Source organism: Carassius gibelio, chromosome A8 (genome assembly GCF_023724105.1).
Source record: "Carassius gibelio isolate Cgi1373 ecotype wild population from Czech Republic chromosome A8, carGib1.2-hapl.c, whole genome shotgun sequence".
Classification (NCBI taxonomy): Eukaryota; Metazoa; Chordata; class Actinopteri; order Cypriniformes; family Cyprinidae; genus Carassius; species Carassius gibelio.
This window is the reverse complement of record NC_068378.1, coordinates 15,897,829-15,920,935: the sequence shown is the minus strand read 5'-3', so window position 1 is coordinate 15,920,935 and position 23,107 is coordinate 15,897,829. Positions and strand designations below refer to the sequence as shown.

The following is a 23,107-nucleotide window of genomic DNA, read 5'->3' as shown; positions in this document are numbered from 1 at the left end:
CCATCAGCACATAGCTCTGATACTGAATATTCTAATATACTGAATCAGTAAGTGTACATTCAACATACACACTGATGTTCTGTATTTACAAAAAAATATGTACTGTCTATAAGCATATGCAAATGTAGCAACGTTTATGATCAGTGCAAGATGAATCATCAATTTTAGAGAAATGTCTAAACTTGTTCAAACTAAGTGCATATTAATGTTTAGGAGCTGAAGATATGAACTGAAAAAAGAAAGATGAAAAAGGGGAATTCAGTTTAATAAAGGAGGGCAGGAATAGCAATCTGAGAGTGATATTTAAATGGCATCACTTATGTGTGACTAGCACTGTCTGACCTTTTACATCACTGTGACATCATCATTCATTACATATATTGTCATCTGATGAATTGCTACTTGTTCTATTACTGTATCAGATCAGCTACAATAATGCAACAGACAAACAGTTCATTCAAGCTCTGAAACGACTTGCATAGAATCAGCTCAATCTGTTCTCAATCTGTTTTCTCTTCCTTTCATCCTGCCATCTGCAAATTTACCCTTTCTGCTTTTTATAGCTCAAAGTTCCCTTTTTATGAACTTTTGTCCTATCTGCTGAACCAGTGGCTCTTAGCTGGTGGGTCAATGATAAAATACAAATAATAAAACTGATTATGTATAATAATAATAATAATAATAATCAAATAATGATTTTTGAGGTCATTCATTTTCACCAATTTTAAAACTAAGATGGCCCTATATCAATACTGATCACGTTATTATAATTATAATTTATGTTAATATGCTGCTTTTTGTGAAATATAAACATAAAATTAACAAATTATGAAACGTTCACAGGGGCAAGGAGCGAGGAGATGCAGGAGATTTCTTCAACATGAATTTTAATCCAAAGATGTATTAACAGCCGATGAAGAAACATAGAACAGGGAACATCTATACAGGACTTGATGAGGTGAGGATGAGGAACACCTGGGTAGGTGCTCTGAAGGTCCTTCAGGACAGACAAAGGACAGTGGCCCCATTCAGGGTGCCATGGTGGAGCAGGGGACTCAGGAGGACATGGCAGAGCAGCCTACAAGGCCCCTACCCCAGCCCCCACCTTAGCCTCTACGGCTGGAACCTTACTATTCCCCCACCAAAAACAAATACTTGGGGAAATTTACGCGGCTGTACTCAAGGCCTGGACCACTTGCTGGGCTTGAAAGGGGATCAGGAGCCCTCCCTGGGCTTAACTCATGAACAGGAGACCATCCTGGGCTTAACTGTGGATCGGGAGCCCTACATGGACTACGTGCTGGGGCTGGGTTGATACTGGAGCAAACTCTGGCGCCTGGGCTGACACCCTTCTCCTCACCCCTAATTTCCTCTTCTGGATCCGAGAGAAAAGATGTGTTCTGGGCCAACACTGGAGCAAACTCTGGGGCCTGGACCAACATTGGAGTGAGCTCTGGAGGAGCGTGCACTGGAGTAAGTTTTGGGGCTGACAGGCTTGCCGCATTAATGTTTGTTGGGCTTGGCACATTAATGTCCTTTTGGCTTGCATATGAACCGGCGCCGGGCTTGGGTAAGCCACGGATGGTGGTGGGATTGACTTGGGGATGGCCGGTGGAGGGGTTCCAGATCGGATACTCTCCAGATCACTGTCTCCTTCAAATCTGGGAGCTCAGTGAGATGAAGGAACGTTATCTTGATCTGGAACAGCACCGTGAGGGTTTCCCCCTCGAGGGAGCTGGCGAGGGTGAGTGGCACAAACGCCCTCGCAAAGATGACCGGGTCGTGGCTCACCTGAAAAAAAGACGTGGAAAACACAAGAACTCACAGAAGACATATAACAGCCAATGAAGAAACTTAGAACAGGGAGCACATATATCCAGGACTTGATGAGGTGAGGACGAGGAACAGCCGGGACTAATGATAAAACATAGAAATAACCTTGGACAAATAAATGCAAATGGTGAACACCTGGAATAGAACACAATGGGGACAGGAACACGCACAAAACATGGAACAGAGTCTGACACAATGACCATCAAGACATACAATACTGGCAACTAGTGAACAGCATAAGATCATAGTCAACAGTGATACAGTACATTCAAAAATGAGATACAGTAAGAGATGTTCGACTGATCAGTGCTAATGTACCGTATAATGTACCTAACCGAATAATTGTAGAAGTTACTTGGGACTGCAAAAAATAAAACAAACAAAAAACACAAACAAACAATATTTTCACACCAATATTCAACATTTCTAATATGTTGTTGACATGAAAAGTCACATATTGGATCAAAAAAGATATTTTGGTGCAACATCATCTGTGAATTGGTAAAAACAAGTCAAATTAGCCAGACACCATGATATTCTCGAAATAATGAAAAAAGTAAATATGACCAAGATTACGTCACGATTTTGGCCACAATTTACTGGCTGCTGAGAGCATGAAACCGTCGAAATTCAAGAGACAAATCAAACAATCTAACTGTAAAGCCAGCAAATCACACATCTGCAGCCTTTTACATGTTTACAAACTTGTCCATTTTTGCTTGTTGCTTGGCTTACATAGGATCACTACTTGATGTCCATTGCAAAACCTGGGTTTAAAGCAAAACCACTGTTGAAAAATACTTTTTAACAATTATGCGGTCGGTTTGGTGAACAGTGTTCAAAAATGACCAAATCTTTGTTTTGGTAAAGCCTCTAAAACCATGCAGAAATGAAGTGACCAAAAGAAGAGACTTCTCTTTCATCATTCATCTCATTTTTCATCCGCTCTGAAACAACTCTCTCTCACTTTTGTTTGATCTGTTCCCAAACCCTTTGATGCGCTTTGCAATATCATTTATAAAAATGAAGTGTAAGCACACGATCATTCTTCAAGACACACTCTCAAGTTTACACACAAACACACACACACACACACACACAACCACACACACACACAGACATGTTCATATTAGCTATAAAAGCTGCCCATTAGACAGATGCCAGCTGCTCTTTGGTGTAGTCCTACACACAAACACACAGAAACAAACACATACATAAGATAGAAGTTTAGTAAAAGTTTTTTACTCTTTCATCCACCTCTTTTACTGATACAAATCCCTAACTGTCTGTTAAACAGTGAAACACATTTCTTTTCTGAACTGTTTCCCCACTGACACCAAATTCACTTTATTTCCTCATTCTCTTTCTTTCCCTTTTCTTTCTTTCTCTCTCTCTATATCTTTCCTCCTGTTCATTGTTAAAACAGATGTTTGTCTGGCTCTTCCATCGGTATGAGCTGCTGTGTGTGTGTGTGTGTGTCTGTGTCTGTGTGTGAAAAAGGAAACTAAAATGACTGAGCATTTAATATTGAACACGTGGGACAGCAATGAACTCTGGGTAATGGAATGACCGCTGCCATAGATTAAAGCTGCAGGTGACTGTAAGTTGATAATTAACAGGTCTTTGTAATTAGGTATGAGATCTGTTAAATCAGGGGTCTTCATAGGTCTACCCTGATTGACCAACTGACCCCGTGAGTTGTGATTGGCCGAACACTGCAAGCACACATCGGAAATGTAACGACCCTTTCCATAATTGTGAGCTACCTGTACATCTTTCAAAATCAATGTAAAGACAGTTAATAATGTCCTTAGTTTTACCATCAGTTCAAGTCCAAAAGGGGAACAGACTCATGTGACAGACACAGTGATGAAGCTCGTATGTGTTTGCAGTACACAAGTTACGGACGAATAAGACAGCTGACTCCACTGTGTGACCCTGTCTCGCTCTCTTTATCACATACAACCACACAAACACGCTCGTGCGCACACACTAGGGATGCATCGATCATGATTTTTCATGGCCAATTCCGATATCGATTTTTTACAAGCAAACTGGCCGATTCTTGCTTTATTCCGATACCGATTTCAATTTTTTTTTCTTTAAGCAATAAACAAGAAAGAAGGAAAGTGTGCATAAACAAGATGTTTATTTGGTATTTAATAGGCCAAACTGGCTTTTGGCTATTGAAAACAATAACTGTAACCATATGAAATGAACAGCAGTAAATGCACAGTAAGTAGCCTACATTTCAATACAAACATAGATGGTACAGACATCAGTTTTTGAATTGAGTTGAAACTACATAGAACTGGCCTTAAATGAAAAAAATAACTGTAACCAGGTGAAATGAAAGGCAACAATGGAATAGTTCTACAGTCCAAACACAATCAACACACATTCAATAAGAGTTTTTTAATCAGCATTCAGTATTTGTTTTAGCTTTTAAATTTGGTTTTAAATTTTAAAAAAATCTTTACCAGTGAGACTAAATAAAAGTATGATATATAAATAAATTATTCCAAAATGTTAAAATAAAATAATATTGGTGTGAATAAAACAAAGATGAAAAGTGTTTCATTCGTCCAATTAAAAAAAAAAAAAAAAAGGTAATGATTCACATCTATATTTACATTAAGCCAATGAAAAATAAATAACTATAATCAATTTATTCAGAACTGACGTTTACTTTTGGTTTTTCAAGCGTGTATGCAAGTTCTACTTTACAAAAAAAATCATTTTAGTTCTGTCACAGTTTAGTCGGTTTCATTTCTCATCCAACACGCGAGAAGTTGAGCTGAACATCCCTTTACTGTCTCCGCTTGTGCAGGCGCGGAGAGGTACAGTACGCTCGCGCAACTGCAGTGAGCCAGGAAAGGGGCTCTTATTTGTGCGCCAGTACACCAACAGCTGTTCACTTCCTGCTATCTGTGCCTCAGACATGTAGCTCTGCACTTCCAGTGCTGAACGGCTGCCCGTGTCCTGCGCACAGATTTCAAAATGCTTCCAAACAAATGACATGAAAGCGAATGATTACAATGTAGTCTGTGCACGCGGTCGCACTTTCGGAAAAATTGGCCGAAAAAAGACCAGAAACCGGTCGATTGCCGATCGTGTATTTTAAGCAGAACACCGGTTCTGATTCATGGCCAGTCAACCGGTGCATCCCTAGCACACACACACACGACAGACACGCAGAGCTCATTAGCAAATACTCAAACTAATAACAAAACATACTTACAGCAGCTGATTCAGAAGCGGCAGATTGTCGTAGCAAATTCAGAATCACCTTCTCTCATAGGTTCACGAAACGGTCGTCCATAAAATGTGTTGCTGTTCTATTGTAAGTAATCTTAAAGATTCCTAAATGCATCTACTTTCGGAAAACCAAATAAAGTGCTTTTGCTTTTGCCTAGATACACTCAGCATCTCTCTGACATGGCTGCTTCAACACTAAGTGCGGTGACTGAAACCATGCCTTCTTTCTTTGCGTGCACATTCTGGGAGAGACTTTAATTTGATAAAGAATATCTCTTTGGATTAGAGACTTTAGTCTTTGCAACTTTATAGATCTTCTTCATGCACCAAGAGCTTGTAACACTCTTCAGAGAAAGGAAAAATTTTAATCACAACATAGAGTATATTACATTACTTTGGTACTAAGCACATGTTTTCTATAGGTCAGGCATGTAATACTTATTTTTACACAATATTTAACAGGGCACCATCTCTCTATCCACCAAGGGATCTTTGCCCTGCAAAAAGGCCCCAAAGACAAACCCCGCAGAAAAAAAACAAAACAAACAAACAAACAAAATAAAACGTAAAAAATCGTTTTCACTGCATACCAAAAAAAGTACAGCTGAAAGACGAAACATTGTAAATATCAAAGCAACATTAGTGTGTATTTTTAATATAAGCTTTTATTTTAAAATAGTAATATTAATATGATCTTATTTGCTTTTTAAATGTTATTTAATATTTATATTTAATAGTATTTATATTAAATATTATATAATAGTACGGCATTATTTATTATAATTTGCAAACTCAATCATACACACACACACACACACACACACACACACACACTGCCAAACATCTACAGTGTGCTTGTGTGTGCATGACAATGTTATTTTGTGGTCTGAACTTGAAGAGAATGCACAGAGCTCTTGAAGAGATTCTTGGCCTCTATTTTTTAACCACCTATTCTCAGTCCCTCAAAAACTGAACATTTCAGGGGATCGGGTAATGGAACAACACATACACACAGACACACATTTTCTGTGACAAACAAGCGGTGGCTACAGCTAATGAGGTGTGCAAGGACCAAGTGGCCACACAGACGAAAACAAAGAGCTCCATCTGAACTGTCCTTGGCCACACACGCTCATGTTGTGTCTCTAGTAGTTAACACAAAGGGACAGCCAGAGTCACTGGAGAGAAAGAGCCACTGAAAGAAAAGGAAAAGAAGAAAAGAAGTGTTGAGAGACCCTGGGGGAGTTCACAATGATGGATTGTCCATTTAACCTGCCTTTGAACTTCATGACTCTGATTCAGATTCATTAGATTCACAATTAATGTGACACAGTTCTGATTCACTCTAAATCCAACAAAGCTTGACTTGCTTGAACTGATGGTGAACTGAAGACATTTGAATTTGACCATGAATAAATATAATATAATATAATATAATATAATATAATATAATATAATATAATATAATATAATATAATATAATATAATATAATATAATATAATATAATATAATAATGTTTAATTTGTATTAAATGTGCATGATATTATGCTATATTTAAATACCATAAATTAAACATAATATAGGAGTAAACTATAAAATAATATACATTCAAAATGTGTAGGGAAAAAAGTAAAACACAGTAGTAAAAAAAAAAAAAAAACTAGTTATCTTTATTACTTAATCAAACAAAACTGAAACATTATATTTAATGTTTTTCAATATAAAACCGGCTTTTATTGTGAGCCGTAAAGAATATGAAAACTATTAATTTATATGCAGTGCTACAGACAAAATAGAAAACAATAAAAATACTCTTGCAGTTTTATACTAGTCAACTAAAAATAAGACCTGTTACTGATCAATATTCTTATTGGTCCAATCAAAATCAATCAGATTTCAGGGTCAGATTTACAGATGAGGGTGGGGCTTCAACAAATCTGATCAATCTGTCACTTTAATTTGATTTAGAGTGTAGATTATGGTTAACCCTTGGGGTACCGTGTAAATGCAAATAGGAACATGAATGCAATAATCATTTAGTCATATAGAATTATTCACAAGTACAACAGTATTAGCATCTGATACCCTCACTGCACCAGACTTTTCAGTATGGCATACACAAACTCACAATACTTTCATTCAAAGGCCAGGGATTTCTTTCAGTTTCACCCTCTGTTGCTAATGCTTGCTCTTGTCTAACATTACCTGGCAGAGCGGTGAACCACAGAGAACACACAATGTGCCAAATTAGTAAAGAGAGACCCCACACACACACTCAGCCATACCCAGATCTCACTGCCACAACACACCTGTCAGCAACAGGGAGAAAGACTGAAAAAGAGAGCTGGAAAATATCCTTCATGCTACATGGCCCTGAACCGAGTCAACGGCCCATTCGAAATCTCTGAGAGCGTGCACTTAGATTGTGTGTGTATATTGTGGTGTATGCGGAAGAAAGAGTATTTGAGAAGGTATGTGCTTAACCCTGTGTGTGTGTGTGTTGCTCAACAGGGAAGGAGGAGATTAAAATGTGGTTTGCGATTAAAAGTTAGTTCATAGAATGTAACACACACACATACGACCACAGAGCACAGTGGGCATAAGAGGGGTTGAAGGTAACTTGGCAGATGTCCCTACAGGAGGAAGGAGAAAGCAATAAGGAGAATGAAAGAGGGAGGACAGACTGTAAAAGATGAATGTTTAGAAAAATAAGGCATACATGATAAATGTAAGAAAATAAGAGAATGGCTTTATCAGTCATTATGTAAGAAATAAGCAGGTTTGGGAAACTGCTCTTATTCATAACTGGTTCATATATATAGTACATAATTTTATGTACTAAAATTATTTGAAAATATTTCCTGCATTATTTAGCAATCAACAACCAATGCAACCAGTGAAATATACACATTTTGGTTCATTTTAGTGATACACATGATTCCTGAAAAAAAAAAGAAATGTGAATCAAGAATGAGAAAATTAATGAATTAAACAAGCATCTGGCAATTTTTTTTTAAATATGCCTTTCTCAGATTCAAATGATTCATTAGTGAAAACATTAAATAACTGGAATTCCTTAAGATTCCCATCTCTAATCATACCAGCTCATACTGTAATTATGGTTCTCAAATTTCTAAATGTACAAAACACCACCAATGAGCGGTCAAAAAAAGTGTCCAAAAAAGAACATTCTGGCATCATCTATTCCCCCTCTTGTGGATCCAAAAATATGTATCACTTTCTTCTGTGGAACACAAAATAAGATATTTTAAAGAATGTTTGTAACCAAACCATGGAAAAACTGAGACATTTCTTCCTTTTGTGTTCCACAGAAGAAAGCGGTTCAAAAGGATTTGGAATAACTTGAGCTCACTAAACATACAGCAGTCACTAAACATATATATACTGTGTTTTTTGTAAATGCAGGCATCAAAATATCAAAATAGCTTTATGCAGAAGTCGCACACCTGACCCCTGTTCCCATCTGTCTCTATCATAGAACATGCTGAGGACAACATGTCACCAATAAACCATCCTCAGGGGAGAAAAAGAGACTGATAAAATGTGCACTCCGAGGGAAGGAAAGATTGATGGGAGCATTTGCAGCACATGTGCACATATATCATATTAGCACATATATCAGCATAAACCTCTGCCCCTCTCTCTATTGCTCCATTCACCTGGACAGGTGTGGGCTTGTTCTGAAGGACAAGTGCTGGGAATGGTGTTTACATGGTCTCACATAACAGAACAGTGCAGTTATTTCCAAGAAATTGTTCAAGGAAGATATAACTAAAACAGCATTAATAATAAATATGGGTTTTTACAATAGTCAGTTCTTGAACTCTTTAATTTTGGCACCCCATACAGGAATATTTAGTTGAGTATCCTTGGTCTTGAGTGGTTTTCTTCAGAGCAGTACCAAGGACACAACTGTAAACATGTAATTGTGGTAATCTTAATGGGTAAACACATTCTCAAACTTCGACATTCATTCATTCCTTTCCACCTCACTCCTAAATTGTCGCTCTCTATTATTCTGCCTCTCCATTCCTAATCTATGACTCAATAGTATAAGTGCAAGAAAGAGAGATAAAAATACAGAAAGAGGACAGAGAGAGGAAGAGGACGAGGAGAGAATGCACCCTCAGGGTGCCATGTTGTTTGGGCCTGCCTCCTCAACTCACACACATACAGTACATATACATGGGCCTAAGATACAGTAAAACCTTTTATGTCCATTGAACCTTTCTATTGCATTAAATAAAGTATCTTTACAGTGGAAAAAAGGTTCTTTAGATTACGCAAATTTTGTTCACACTAAGAAAAATTGTTATTTTTAAAAACTGTTCACTGACTGGTTCTTTTGGAAACCAAAAACGGTTCTTGTATGTCATTGCTGCAGAAAACCCTTTTTGGAACCTTTATTTTTAAGAGTGCATGCTTGTGAAGATATTTCCTCAAAATAATTCAAAGGATGTGCCTACTCAGAAAGTATGTGATTTCTGACACAGCCAAAGTTTGTAACATAAGGTAGGCTTCTAGATTATGCTGTCTCCTAAAACATCCTCGTTTTGGTCAAATCCTAAGCCCCCATTGAAGAAGGCAATTCCAGAATGCACTCACTGCAAACGAAGAACATAAATCTAAAGCAGCAGATAAAGCAAGTTGAACAAATGTCAGTTTAAAAGGTAAGGGAAAAGTACATAAAAAATTGTTAGGCATAATATAAAAAAAAAAGTTCAGGGGCAATTTTTGCTAATTTATCTTTGGGCACTTTGTTCATTTTGGTGGCATTTTTGCCACAAGCCCTAGTTAATTTCCGACCCTGATGTGGATTCATTTTTAAAGGGGGGGTGAAATGCTCATTTTCACTCAATATCCCGTTAATCTTTTATTAGAATCTTTACTAATCATTACCCAGAGCCGTTGAAAAACATATTTAACAGCTCTGACATTACCTTGAGGAAAAAACCATCATCCGAAATAAACCATGGCTACAGTCAGATTCAGCCGTTTATTTATGATCCAGAATCAGATCCCGAGGCTGAAACTGAACGAAAGCAGCAGCAGCAACGACTCGCTCCGAGCGGGGCTCGAACCCGGGTCTCCGGCATGGGAGGCGGACGCACTAACAAGGAGGCAGAGATATTTTAAGCAGTTTTACTCACCGCCTGCGGTTCCAACACACGATCGTGACCCTTTTTCCTTGGGATTGCATCATCCTTAAGAAATAAACGATACGCAAATCCGGCATCAAACTGGGCCTTGTTTGTAAAACAAGCATCTTCGAAATGCAGGGAACAAACACAAACACTTGCACAACTCCGTTGATGCTCTGTAAAAATAAACTCCATTCACTGGTCCCTTAATGCTGTTTTTTCTTTGGTAATCTGTGCAGGGTTGTCTTGCCCTGGCAACCAAAAACACACTTCTTTTGTGACTTTTCGCGACGCTCTCGCTCTGATCAGTGAATCGCTCTGATCAGTGAAATGTCTGTGCTCTCAGTGCTGTGCTATACGGGAGCGCGCGCTCTTCCGGCAGACGTGCCCTTAGGACCCATATAAGGAAATTCCGCACCATCTAACGTCACACAGAGCCATACTCGAAAAAAACTTTCCGAAACTTGTGACAAACCGAAAGAGGTATTTTTGGAACAGAAATACTCCTTCAAACGTACAACTTAATTTTTGAAACTTTGTCCATGTTTAGCATGGGAATCCAACTCTTTAACAGTGTAAAAAACTCAGTATGCATGAAATAGCATTTCACCCCCCCCTTTAAGGTTCCATGAGTTAAATGTCTTAGAAGTCAGCTATCTATGTAAGAAAAAGCACACTAAGCTCACTAAGTTCTGGAATAGAGTCAGAATGTTACATTAGAAGGTTACCCAAATAACTGAGGCAAAGGGGTGGTGTTAATATCAGCTGATCCAATAAGAGAAAGAGAGTGAGGTTTATATCACATAATGGGATAAGCAGCTTGTTTCGGGCAGTATTGGAGCATTAGGATGTATTAAATGTCTAGTGGTTTAGCCATTGTTGGAGAAATGTAGCCGTTTTGCTAGCAGGTCTAGAGAGATTATCCTCCAGAATATTTCTGCATTTCACAACTGTATTGAAGGTTAACACTCACATTATGTTTCTTATTACAAAGTGCCTGGGCAAAATTCTCGCTGGTGCTCGCCAGTGTGTTCCGTGGTTGCTAAGGTGTTATGAGTGGTTGTTATTAAGTTGCTAGGATGTTAGATGTTTCTAAAAGTGTCCCCCAAGTTTCTATGATATTTTGGTTTCTCTCTGTTTCCATCTCTTCCTCTCTCTATGTCTTTTAAGGCAGAAGGACCCATTAAATCCATTTCTAAATTCACCCTGACATTATAGTTTCCTCATAACTCATGTGATTCACCCTTGGCATGTACATGAACACACGTATCCAAGTGTGTGTTCGTGGAGCGAGTGTGTGGTAGGCTGTGTTTGGTCTTGTCCCTCTCTCTGTGTTTGCAGTCACTGGGCCGATGACAAATGCAAAATGCCAAAATCTGAGTGTGGATTTGTTTATGTTTCATATTGATGCATTTATTTGTAATTGGTGTGTGTGTGAGTTACTGTTTTTGCTCTTGGGTGTCACAAAGGGGCCAAATCAAAAATTCCATAAATAGAACACAAAAAGAAAAGAAAGTTTGTATGTTGAGTTTGTGCACATCTGTTTGCTGCAGATTTTTTTTTTTTTTTTTTTGCTCACAGTGATAATCCAACTAAAGATTTAAATTCTGAAGTGTGCAATATCTGTATCATCATAAAGAAATTCCAAAAATAATGACCATTTACAAACATGATTCCTGAAAATCACCCTGTTCAAACAAAAAGTCCTGCCCCAAACTTACACCATTGTTTAAGCCATCGTTTCTGTCAGAAATGAAAAAACAGAACAATATTTTGATATGTTTTTCCATAGAGACAAAGTTCCTTACATTATACAAGGAGAATCACCCTATGAATGGCTAACTTACAGTTTTCTCTGCCTGCATTGTTAACATGGGATTTCAGAAACTATATTAAATGAAAATAATTACTTCAGTGTGACAGAAAGGAAGAGAAATCAGAAGAAAGAGCGAGAGAACAAAAGTGATAAGTTTAAGTGGGTCAAAGTCTTGACTTTCTTTCAGTCCAAGACAGTGGCCTCTGAGCTGTAATGAGTATGTGGGACAAGGTGTGTGTGTGTGTGTGTGTGTGTGTGTGTGTGTGTGTGTGTGTGTGAGAGAGAGAGAGAGAGAGAGAGAGAGAGAGAGAGAGAGAGAGAGAGCCAGCGTGGCGCATTACACTTGCAGGTAGACATGTGCAGGCCGTTTCTGAGGCCCAGAGGACCTGCAGTTCCTCTCTGAGATATAAATCAGTATGTGTGTGTGTGTGTGTGTGTGTGTATACACTCTACAGATCAGATATATTCAATGGACAGCCTTTTTTTCCACTTTCACACAAACATGCTCATTAGAAGTGAGGGCAGAATTGTGGCTTTTTCTCATAAGCCAAAAAAAAAAGAAAAAAGAAAAACAAACAAATTGAGTTTTAAGAATGTACTGAGAGCTTGTCTGAAAGATACCAATGTTTTAATACTACAATCAAATATATAAAAAGAAATTCATAAAGAAATTAAAGACTATGATTTTGAAATACTTCAGATTTTTACTAATGGATGCAATACTCTTTTACCGTTCCTTAAAACCCTCTTTAGCTCAGGGTTAAGCACACCTTGAGCAACCTAATGGCCAACCTAAGGCCTAGGTAACACATTTTGACCTGCACACTGTGTGTATATGAGAGTGCACGCTTAACACAAAAACACACACTATTGGCAGTCAAGGCATTTTAAGTCAGTGTTTTAGAAAGCTATGTAAACATATTAATGGTATTATATATTTTCTCCTATACAATAACCTTACATGCTACTACTATGCATTGCTACTATTTTGCTTTTTTTGCGATTGGTCTTTATGCATACCCTGGGGATGACTGGGAGCTGTGATTGATGGACGAGCAGATAGATGGATGGTGGCATGGAGAAACAAGATAGCAGCTGACTCTGACACCCAGGGAGTTTCTGAGGAAAAAATGCTGCACTCTAGGAAACGCAAGAAGATCTTTCTAATCTGTGCTGCTGATAAATCAAACTCATGAATCTAACGCTGATGAAGCATAATCTGAACATAAAAGTAATCTGAGGAAATACTTACATAAGTTAGACCTGAGATATGTGAGAATGATGTTCTCAAAAACTTGTGTCTAAATTTATGGAACACACAGAATACTTTACTAATGCTCAAAATTACTTGCTTTGGAAATTACCATGGTCTTTCCACTTAGAAAACCTTTTCAAATCTCAAGTCAAGAATTAAGATAAGAAGTGTCTATAATATAGCAACTGTTCTTAAACCTAATATTAAAATATATGGGCTAACTTCTCCACAATGATAAATGGCACTGACCTACAGCAGTAACTCTTTTTCAAATCTGAGTTTTAGACCTAAGACGTCACAGCAAGCAACAGCCCATTTTTGTTGTGTACAACAACAGTAACTGACAGGGGTTTAATCATGGGACATCCATCTTTCCTCCTACTGACAGGTGCAAATGTGGAGCAACTTATTGCAGCATTAAAGGTGCAATAGGAGATCTTGGAAAATGCTAACATTAGCCTGATAGCACTGAAAGCGAATGTCTCGCTCAACCTGCAATCACCATCCAAAGTCACGCCATCCTGAATGCACTTATTTTCACAGACCAGAATACCAGAGATAACATTACTATAATAGGCTACATCAGTGGTTACAATTCCAGCCCATGTTCCGAAGTGAAGTAAACCCCTGCTCTGGGAGTAGGGAGCAATGAACACGGTGTATGGATCATATTGATCGCAACACAATTAATTAACGTAGATCCCTTCTAATGAGTTGGTCATCTGAATCGGGTGTGTTAACTAAGTGAGACATGCAAAATATGTGCGTGAGGACTGGAGTTGGGAACCGCTGGGCTACAACATGCGTCATTCACCAGCAATCATGAACTTAATGATTGTTATTGGGATGTGAAGAGACTTTCAACCAGCATAACAAAAAATGTTTCTGAAGACAATCACCTATTGCTTGTCACTGTTACTCATGTGACTGGACGTCAGCAACAGATCATGCTCTCAACACCTTTAAAAAATAAAAGTACTTTATTGACATTAATAGTTCTGTGAAGAATCTTTAACATGCATGGAACCTTTTCATTCCACAAAGGTTCTGTATAGCAGAAAAGGGTTCTTAAAATTATTTAAATGTTCTTCACACTTACATTTTTTTTTATATAAATTAAATTAATATTTACATTATATTTAACAACTCTTCACTCAAAGGTTCTTTGGAAAGCCAAAAAATGTTTCTTGTATAGCATTGCAGCAAACAAAACTATTTGGAATCTTTATTAGGGCTGGGACAATGATGACGTCGACGCAAAAAATACGTCAACGCAAAATATGCGCATCGATTCGTCGAACTGTATTTATTTCTCTAAAAAACGTTTGCAAAACGTTTACCTTATGTGCGCTGAATATACGCGATGGCCGGATCAACATTCTGTCTGGCTGTCAAAACCTTATTTGATCGGTGTGCCAGACAAGGCGCGAACAAGAGAGAGCCCCGGCTGCGCGCGCACACTCACAGTCTTCAAACAACACGAGCGCTTCTTGCTCTCTCTCTCCCCTGTGCATATTAATCAAAATCATTAAACGCGATATAAAAAGGGCGGAATGCCAAAGTTTCACGTGGAGCATTCTGAGATTTTTTTTTTCTCCATGACAGGCTGCTGGCTCCCACTGTTAATTTTTATTTATTTATTTTTTTGGGAAAATGTATTAGCTTAAAGCCATCAAGTTTACATTGGTTACTGTATTCTTTCAATTGCTCTAAACAAGCATTTTGGGTGACCTTTTTATTGAATGCTAGACATCAAGTTGTTGTTATTTTCATCTGAAAGAAGAACTTTTTTTCAGTAAGCTAGGCCCTATGTGTTCAGTAAGCTTGTTTCAGTAAGCTATGTGTTTTCAAGGCTTCAAGGTTTTATTGAATGCTATCTCTATACAAGTGCAAAGTAAGTCAGTCGGTCTTTTATATTGTAATTTTAAGAGCAATAAACATATATTGCAATGTTAAGGAATTCATGTTTTTTTCATTCAGATATGTAAATCAACATGTATAAATTGTTAGTAGTCAATTAATGGGGAGATAATCGAAATCGAATCGGTCTGAAAAAATTAATCGTTAGATTAATCGATGCATCAAAAAAATAATCGCTAGATTAATCGTTTAAAAAATAATAGTTTATCCCAGCCCTAATCTTTATTTTGAAGAGTGAAAGTTTGAGCCACTTGCAGTATGAACACTGACAAGCAGTGTAAATCTGAGAAGGTCTGCTTTTATGCACACCCATACTCCGGTACATCAGCCTTTTCAGCACGGTCCTGTTTAAAAATCCTTACAAAACCCTCAACAGCTTCAAGTGCATACCAGATTTCACCTAGTAAGTTAAATTATACTCTTTCTCTGTGGCAGTGAAAGTTGATCTTCAGTAACAGTACGAATCAGATAATAACCACTTATGCTACAGGAGACCGTAGGGAGCAAATTACCAAATGTGCCTTCATTCACACATACAATGTGGACACACCAAATACCTGCCCCCTCACCCACCTGCACAAATACCAAGCGCAGTAGACACTGGCAAACTCAATGTGGCGTGAAGTGTGAGTGTATCTCAAGAGTGTGTGTGTATTAAGATGATTTTGTATGATCAATGGGCCATTCTTCAGATTGATGGGACAGCAAAGTAATCTTACCTATCCAAAACACATGAGAAATGACTGGAAATATTTCATAAAATTGTCTTTCAGTTTCTCTCACAATTCTTCCTGTATCTGTCTATATTCAAAACACATACGCTCAACACTGGGAGCTGTTGTCAGTGACATACCAAAATCCCACCCATCCTGCCACCCGCTACTCAGTCATCTCACACTTTATTATGGGCTTTAAAGGGATAGTACACCCAAAAATTATGATTTGACTTTTATCTGCTTACCCACAGGGCATCCAAAAGGTAGGTGTCTTTGTTTCTTCAGTAGAACACAAACTGAGATATTGCACAAACTCAAACCGTTGCAGTCATATGCAAGTGGATGGGAATCACGGCTAAAACATACAATAAAATAAAACAAAACAAAAAAACATACACAAAAAAAACCCAAATTAAACCCTGTGGCTCGTGACGATACATTGATGTGTAAAGACATAAAACGATCGATCTGTGCAAGAACCTGAACAGTATTTATATCGTTCTTTACCTCTGATGCACTAAAAAGCCTGAACTGTCTCAAATGTACTGCGCGTCCTCTACACAGCCTGCTGGGAGGCATCTTCTTCTTCTTGCTTGCTTTATTAGTGCATTACCGCCACCTATCTCTCAAATGGACCACTTGAGAGATAGGTGGCAGTAATGCACTTACCTGTAAAAGTCTGCGATCCACCGTAAAGCAAGCAAGGGAAGAAGATGCCTTATGGCAGGCTGTGTCGAGGACGTGCATTACATTTCATCACATCAATGTATTTGTACGAGCCACGGGGTTTAATTTGGTTTTGTGTATGTTTTTTTTTGTTTTGTTTTATTGTATGTTTTAGCCATGACATCCATCCATTTAATATTATATGACTAACAGACTGCAACGGTTTGAGTTAAATATCTCAGTTTGTGTTCTAATGAAGAAACAAAGTCACCTACATCTTGGATGCCCTGGGGGTAAGCAGATAAACATCAAATTTTCATTTTTGGGTGAACTATCCCTTTAAGTAACTATGGCGACTGGCCAGGTTGGCAGGAGAATGCTGGGGTCACTGAGGTGGGCGGGGTAAAGCCGCATGCCCCAGAGATCACAGCACCACACACACTTACACATTAACTTCTCCATGGAAATGACTTCTGGCCTTCTAAGCACAGCTCTAAACTAGATGCTGCCATAGTGTAACACACCCAATTAAACATAACTTTTATAGTCACTTTAGAATTGTTTTAAATACAGTACCATCCAATAGTTTGGGGTTTCCCTCTTATGCTCAACAAGCCTAAGGTGTACTTAATTCCCCTGATGATGAAGCTGAATTTTCAGCAGCCATTAGGATGTTTAGGATCTTCAATGGCACATGATCCTTCAGAGTTCATTCTAATATGCTGACTTACTCAATAAATTATTATCATCAATGTTGAAATCTTCTTGTGTCACTTGATATTTTTGTGGAAATGGTGATACATTTTTCTAGGATTCTTTGATGAATATATGTTTAAAAAGTACAGCATTTTAAAGAGAATATTTTTGTTACAATGTGAAAGTCCTTACTGTCACTTTGAATTATTATTATTATATGGTATACAGTATCACTGTAATACTTAATTACATCACAAACAAAATAATTTCACCTGATTCTTCTTAAAAAAGTAACTTTTTTTAAAAATAACAAAATTAATGTACATAAATTAAATGAATGTATCTAACCAGTATACAAGTAAAAATATTTTTCAAACAGATTCAAGTGCAAAAGAACAACATACTGTATATATGTAAAAATGCACTGTATAAGTATGAACAAATAACTGAAAAGAAAGTACTTGATAAACATAATAGTGAATATAAAAATAATTTTCATTTTTTATTTTTATTGTGATAATTGGGTGAATTTTGACATCCATACATGCAGTGTTGTACATTTTACCCAGTTGATGGAAAAGAAGCTAATGATGATAAAATTTTATTTGGATAAGGTTTACTCATGGTATTTTAAGTGCCCACGATAACAATAAAGTGCACTTTCATTACGTGTTATACCGCATTACAGAATACCTGCACATGCCTATTTTAAACAGTTTTTCAGTGTAACTTTTCACTCAAATTGATAAGCTTATAATAATATTGTAATGAAAAACATTTATTGTAGTATAGTATGTTCATAACAAAATATCAGCATTTTATCTTGTGGTTTCAAAATGGATCCAGCTGTATTTAACCTTTCAGTTTTTATTATTTTTAAATGAAATATAATTTTGTCAACTATAAACTCAAATGAGGTGATGTTTTGAAAGGTCAATAAACCATAAACAGAATGAAAACAAAACCTGATATTGGTGCCAACTAGGACAATGACACTGCAGGCACAGTAACTACGGGCACAATCAAGCATATCTATGTTGTTTACTGCCAAATACACACTCTGACACATACTCTCAGAGAGAAAGAGTGAGAGAGATGAGCATACGAAAGGAATAAAAACACCATATCCAATTGGCAGAATGTGGCAAGCGTGAGAAAGAAGAGAAGGAAAATAAACAGGGGACACAGGACAAGGTTCACACGGTGATCAGGATAAAGACAGACACACAACACACACACTGCAAAAAAAAAAGTTTTCTTAATCTTTTTTTTTTTTTTTAACTGGTTTTCATGTTGTTAGCTTTATGCTTGCAAACCAGAACAAAATTATCTAAATGTCATGATATACTCTGTCTACATCTTATTTATATTATTATTTATTAATTTATTGATTCAATTTATCTTACATACACCATTTTTCCAGTAAATGTAACTTACTTCAATGATGTCTGGGTATATTTGTATTGGAAAACAAGACAAAAATACTACTTAAAATTATTTCTTGCGGTTCATGCAACATTCACATACCCAGCCAGCCCTCACAAAACCCCCTTCCCCCCATATTTCGGAGTTCTTCATGTTTCTCTTTCAGTCATTCTTTCATTATTCATTGAAGGAACACAGGTGCACCTGTTTCAACTGACTCTTTTCAGAAGAGCTACCATCAAATACACACATAATCCCTTACTTCACTGACACACACACACACACACACTTTTGTAACACCCACCAGCTTGCTCACTGCGGAACACACTGATGTCTGCCCTTCGACAGAGGGAGGAAGAGAGAGGAGGCGGCAGTCAAAAGTCATCTGTCTTTCTTCCTCTTCAGCTGTATTGTGTTCACAGTGCGTCACCTGGTGGAAAAAAGAAAGAATAAAGAGCCTGTGGATGGAGAGAAGAAAGGCAGAACGAAATCAAAGGATGAAAAGGGATGGAGGGAATGGAAGCGGTGGAGTGCCCACAAAATGGGCAAAATAAAGCAGAGGATGTTGTCCAAACTGAAAAGGGCTTTTTAAAGCTGCCCTCCCCTCTCAACTGCTCTTCAGGCCTGTGTGAATGTTTGGTGTTTCTGTTCTCAAGCTCAGGAGACAAAGAGAGAGGACGAGAGCAGCTCATAGACGAGTGAAATGAAGGCAAATACGGGACAGTCAAAACAGAGTTTACTGACTACAAGTTCGAGGAGTGTTACTTGCAAAGTTGTTCCAAAGATTGCAATGAACAAAACAGCACACAATAAAGATGCAGATGTACTGAGACATAACAAGCGGAAAATATCAACTGACTAATTAAAAAAAAAAAAAAAAAATCATGTTACTGTCCCCAAAATGGTAGTGACCATCATTCATTTATATTTGAATGGTCCCAATATATCATCCATCCCAAAACACACTTCACCTTTAAATGTGTAATGTATGTACCTTTTAATATAAAGCACAAATTAATAGTGTACTGTTTTCTATATGCAGGTGTGAATGCAGTAATGATCATCAAATGTGTGAACATTTACTTTGCTTACCAGAGTCTTGGGGTTTCCTCAGATTAAATCAAAGCTGTAACACTTAACTCTCGGAGCATGTGTGTGGTTTTCCACAGTAGCAAATCATGCTGAGCACATTCAAGTACTTACAACAGCTCTTTATGCTATCCTGAGACTTACAGAAAGAGAGAGAACGGCAGAGAGAGAGAGAGATTGTTTCGTCGACTGCCCACAGTATTGGTCAGTTTGTCTGAATTCCCCACAGCGGCTCATATCTCACACAGTATGACCTCACACCATCCTACACACACTTAAACAAGTGAGCTAACACTAAAGAATGGGACACAGTACGTAAAGAGGACAAAAGATTCTACCCACAGTGTTGAATATGCTACAGTGCAGTACTGTCTTCCATTTCCTCCCCCGGTCTTTTCAGCTCTTCATTAACTGAGTGACCATTCTGTCGCAGTAACACTGACTGGAATTGATTTGAGTGTATTGCTCTGGTGTGAACGCACTGCCACCTACTGGATGAATGACGCATGGCAGAAATGTTACAGATGCCAGCAGCTTTCGTGAATGAACTTTTTTTTGTTGCTTTTCTGGACAATGACATTGCCGTAAAAGCAGGTGCGTCATTAGATCCTTTTTACCGGGGCATGAACTCCATTGAAATATCACCTGGACCCAGTAAAATATTAAAGATAAATACTTGTCTGACGATGGATATTACCGTATAACAATATTTTCCCCCGATAATATTTCAGCACGCACGTTGTGGGTTTTCTATCAGCTGTTTAGAATAACAATATACAGTATATATGGGTCATTCCACAGAAACGTCCACTTTTGATATGGCAAAATATCTTAAATGTATTTATTTTTCTAACATTTAAGCTTAGACCACATTATTAGATTACGTTTTGACTTCATGAATACATATAAATGACAGCTTAATTATTTTTCTCTTTAGCTTTTTTTGTGAAACTATTTCAAGACCAAATGAACCATTTTTTTGTCACTGGTGTTACCATCTTTATCAATATATAAAAAAGATTGTATTACATATTTTTTTCTTGATTTTATTTTTTTAAGCACATGTTGTCAGAGTTACAGAAAAATAATGAAAATTGAAGAAATAAGGAGATTATGTCTTATTTAATTTGAAAGAAAAAAAGTACGGTAAAAACAGTGACACAATTAATCACCAGTGACATAAAACCTAATATACTGATCTTCACTGGTTTTTAACCATAAGGAAGGTAACACCAGTCACAGTAACACCAGTTACAATTTTCATGAAAAAAGCATTTTACAAAATGCCTGCTTGAAGGTATCAAACCATATGTTGTCAGCCATTGCATACTCACTTAATGAAGTAGTTTAATCCATTCTTATTATAGTGTTTTTTTTCTTTTTCTTTTTTTTTTACAATTCCCTAACAATAAATAGATCATACCAGTGGCATCAACTAAAAGCTTCATGTGAAATTGTGAGTTAAATGAGAACATTTCTGATAATTGAAAAGTGGAATTAACATGGGCTTTTTTCATAGATCTTTACAAAATAGGAAGGAGGAAGTCAAGTGATGTCATCAGTCTGATTTTAATTACAAAATTACAGATTTTTGTCAAACGGTGACACAAATCCTGGGGACCACTGTGAATACACACCTGGAGTAGTCATGTTACTAATCCCAGAAAATGTACATCATAATAACATAAGAAAGCACAGCCGCTTTCCTGAGCCTTAGCAAAAATAAATATTCAAATAAATAAATAAAATGGTCATTGGCAAAACACCTTTAACATTATAATGAAATACAACAATATACACATACACACTCAGTTCTAATATTTCACATATTGCTTTCAAATAAACTTGCACCCCTGGCTACAATAGTCAGAAGAGTTGGTGGGTGAACTCACATGGAAGCTCATATTTTTTATTTTATTTTAAATGTGTTACTGTAGAATCAGAATTATGTGAAAAACATCAGAATTGAGATATACTGTATATATTTCTGACTTTCTTTTTCTTGTTTGAGACACAGAATACATTTTTTTTTTAAAGTATTTTTTCTCCCAACTGCACTTCTCAGAATTCTCAGAAAAAAATGTCTGAATTATGAGATGTAAACTGAGAACTGTGAGAAAAAAACTCATAATCGTGAGATAAAACGTTTTTTATTCTGTGGCGGCAACTGGCTTCCATATAGGACTCGAGGAGATGTGCTCCTGAAACTTCTCACACCTCTGCTATGATGACATTCAACTCCTGAAAGGATCTCTTCATGCCCCATGGACATATCACTTTAATCTTGACAAGACTAGGCACCTCTTCTTTCCTCCCCTACCAAAATCTCTCTTTACCCAAGTCAAAGTTCAAGAAGTCAATCCTTCCAGGTGTGTTCAAACTGACCAAATCTAATTTGAGTGATATAATGACTGACCGATCCTTTTGTTATATCCTTAAAAACATTCCGAAAACATTCGGAAAAAGGGCTCTTCCATGACACCTACAATAGTTGTTTCATGTTTAGGATAAAGTAACTCCTCCCTTATTACACTACCAGCAAGGCTAAATCCTACGGTGCCCCTAGGGTGACATGGTCGGTTTGCTTAGTTTTGTCGTGGCCACGACATAACTCATGGGAACATGATAATATGTCATTGCCACGAGATATTAATTTGAGGGCACATCATATTAACCTGTGGGATGTCGTGGCCACATCACACATGGGCATAAATACAATCATAAAGTCAACTTTATTGGCATAATTGTCTGATAAATGAGCGTGTAGTGTTTTCATTTACTAATCAATGATTCATTCCTCAAAGAAACACTAAAGTATTTATAGTTATGGTCTAATAAGTTGCAGAAATAAAATGAAATATATGTAAAATTTAAACTGCATTCCAGCAAAAATTCCAGTCAGCATAATCAAAGCTTTATTGGCATGTAGAGCATTTACATAATAATAAAATACACTTACCGGTTGTGGTCCATAAACAACGTCTTCTCCAGACAAAGAGGGAACTGCTCCATCTTTCAAGAATAATCTTTGTGCGAATCCGGCATTAAACTGATTGAGATTGAGGAAGTTGTCCTCAGCAAGCTATCCTCAGCAAAATGTGCTGCACATAGTTTTACATGTGGATTATAATTCTCGGGAACAGAGTTAAACATAAATTGTAAACATTAATTTCCAAGTACAGCGTCCATGGGAAGCCCAAACAAAGATGATTGGATTCAGAGTTGAAAAATAAGAGCGTTTCAAACAACATGGTGACAAACACAAACGCA

At 37.3% G+C, this 23,107-nt stretch overlaps 1 long non-coding RNA gene across 1 annotated transcript; it reads right to left on the bottom strand.

The window, feature by feature from the left end:
• Nucleotides 1-883: 883 nt before the first annotated feature.
• On the bottom strand, nt 884-20,276 carry LOC128018613 (uncharacterized). Its single transcript, XR_008184923.1, has 3 exons — nt 20,180-20,276; nt 19,053-19,178; nt 884-1,791 (listed from the first exon to the last, which is right to left on the bottom strand). It is a non-coding gene; the product is annotated as an uncharacterized LOC128018613 (long non-coding RNA).
• Nucleotides 20,277-23,107: the final 2,831 nt, after the last annotated feature.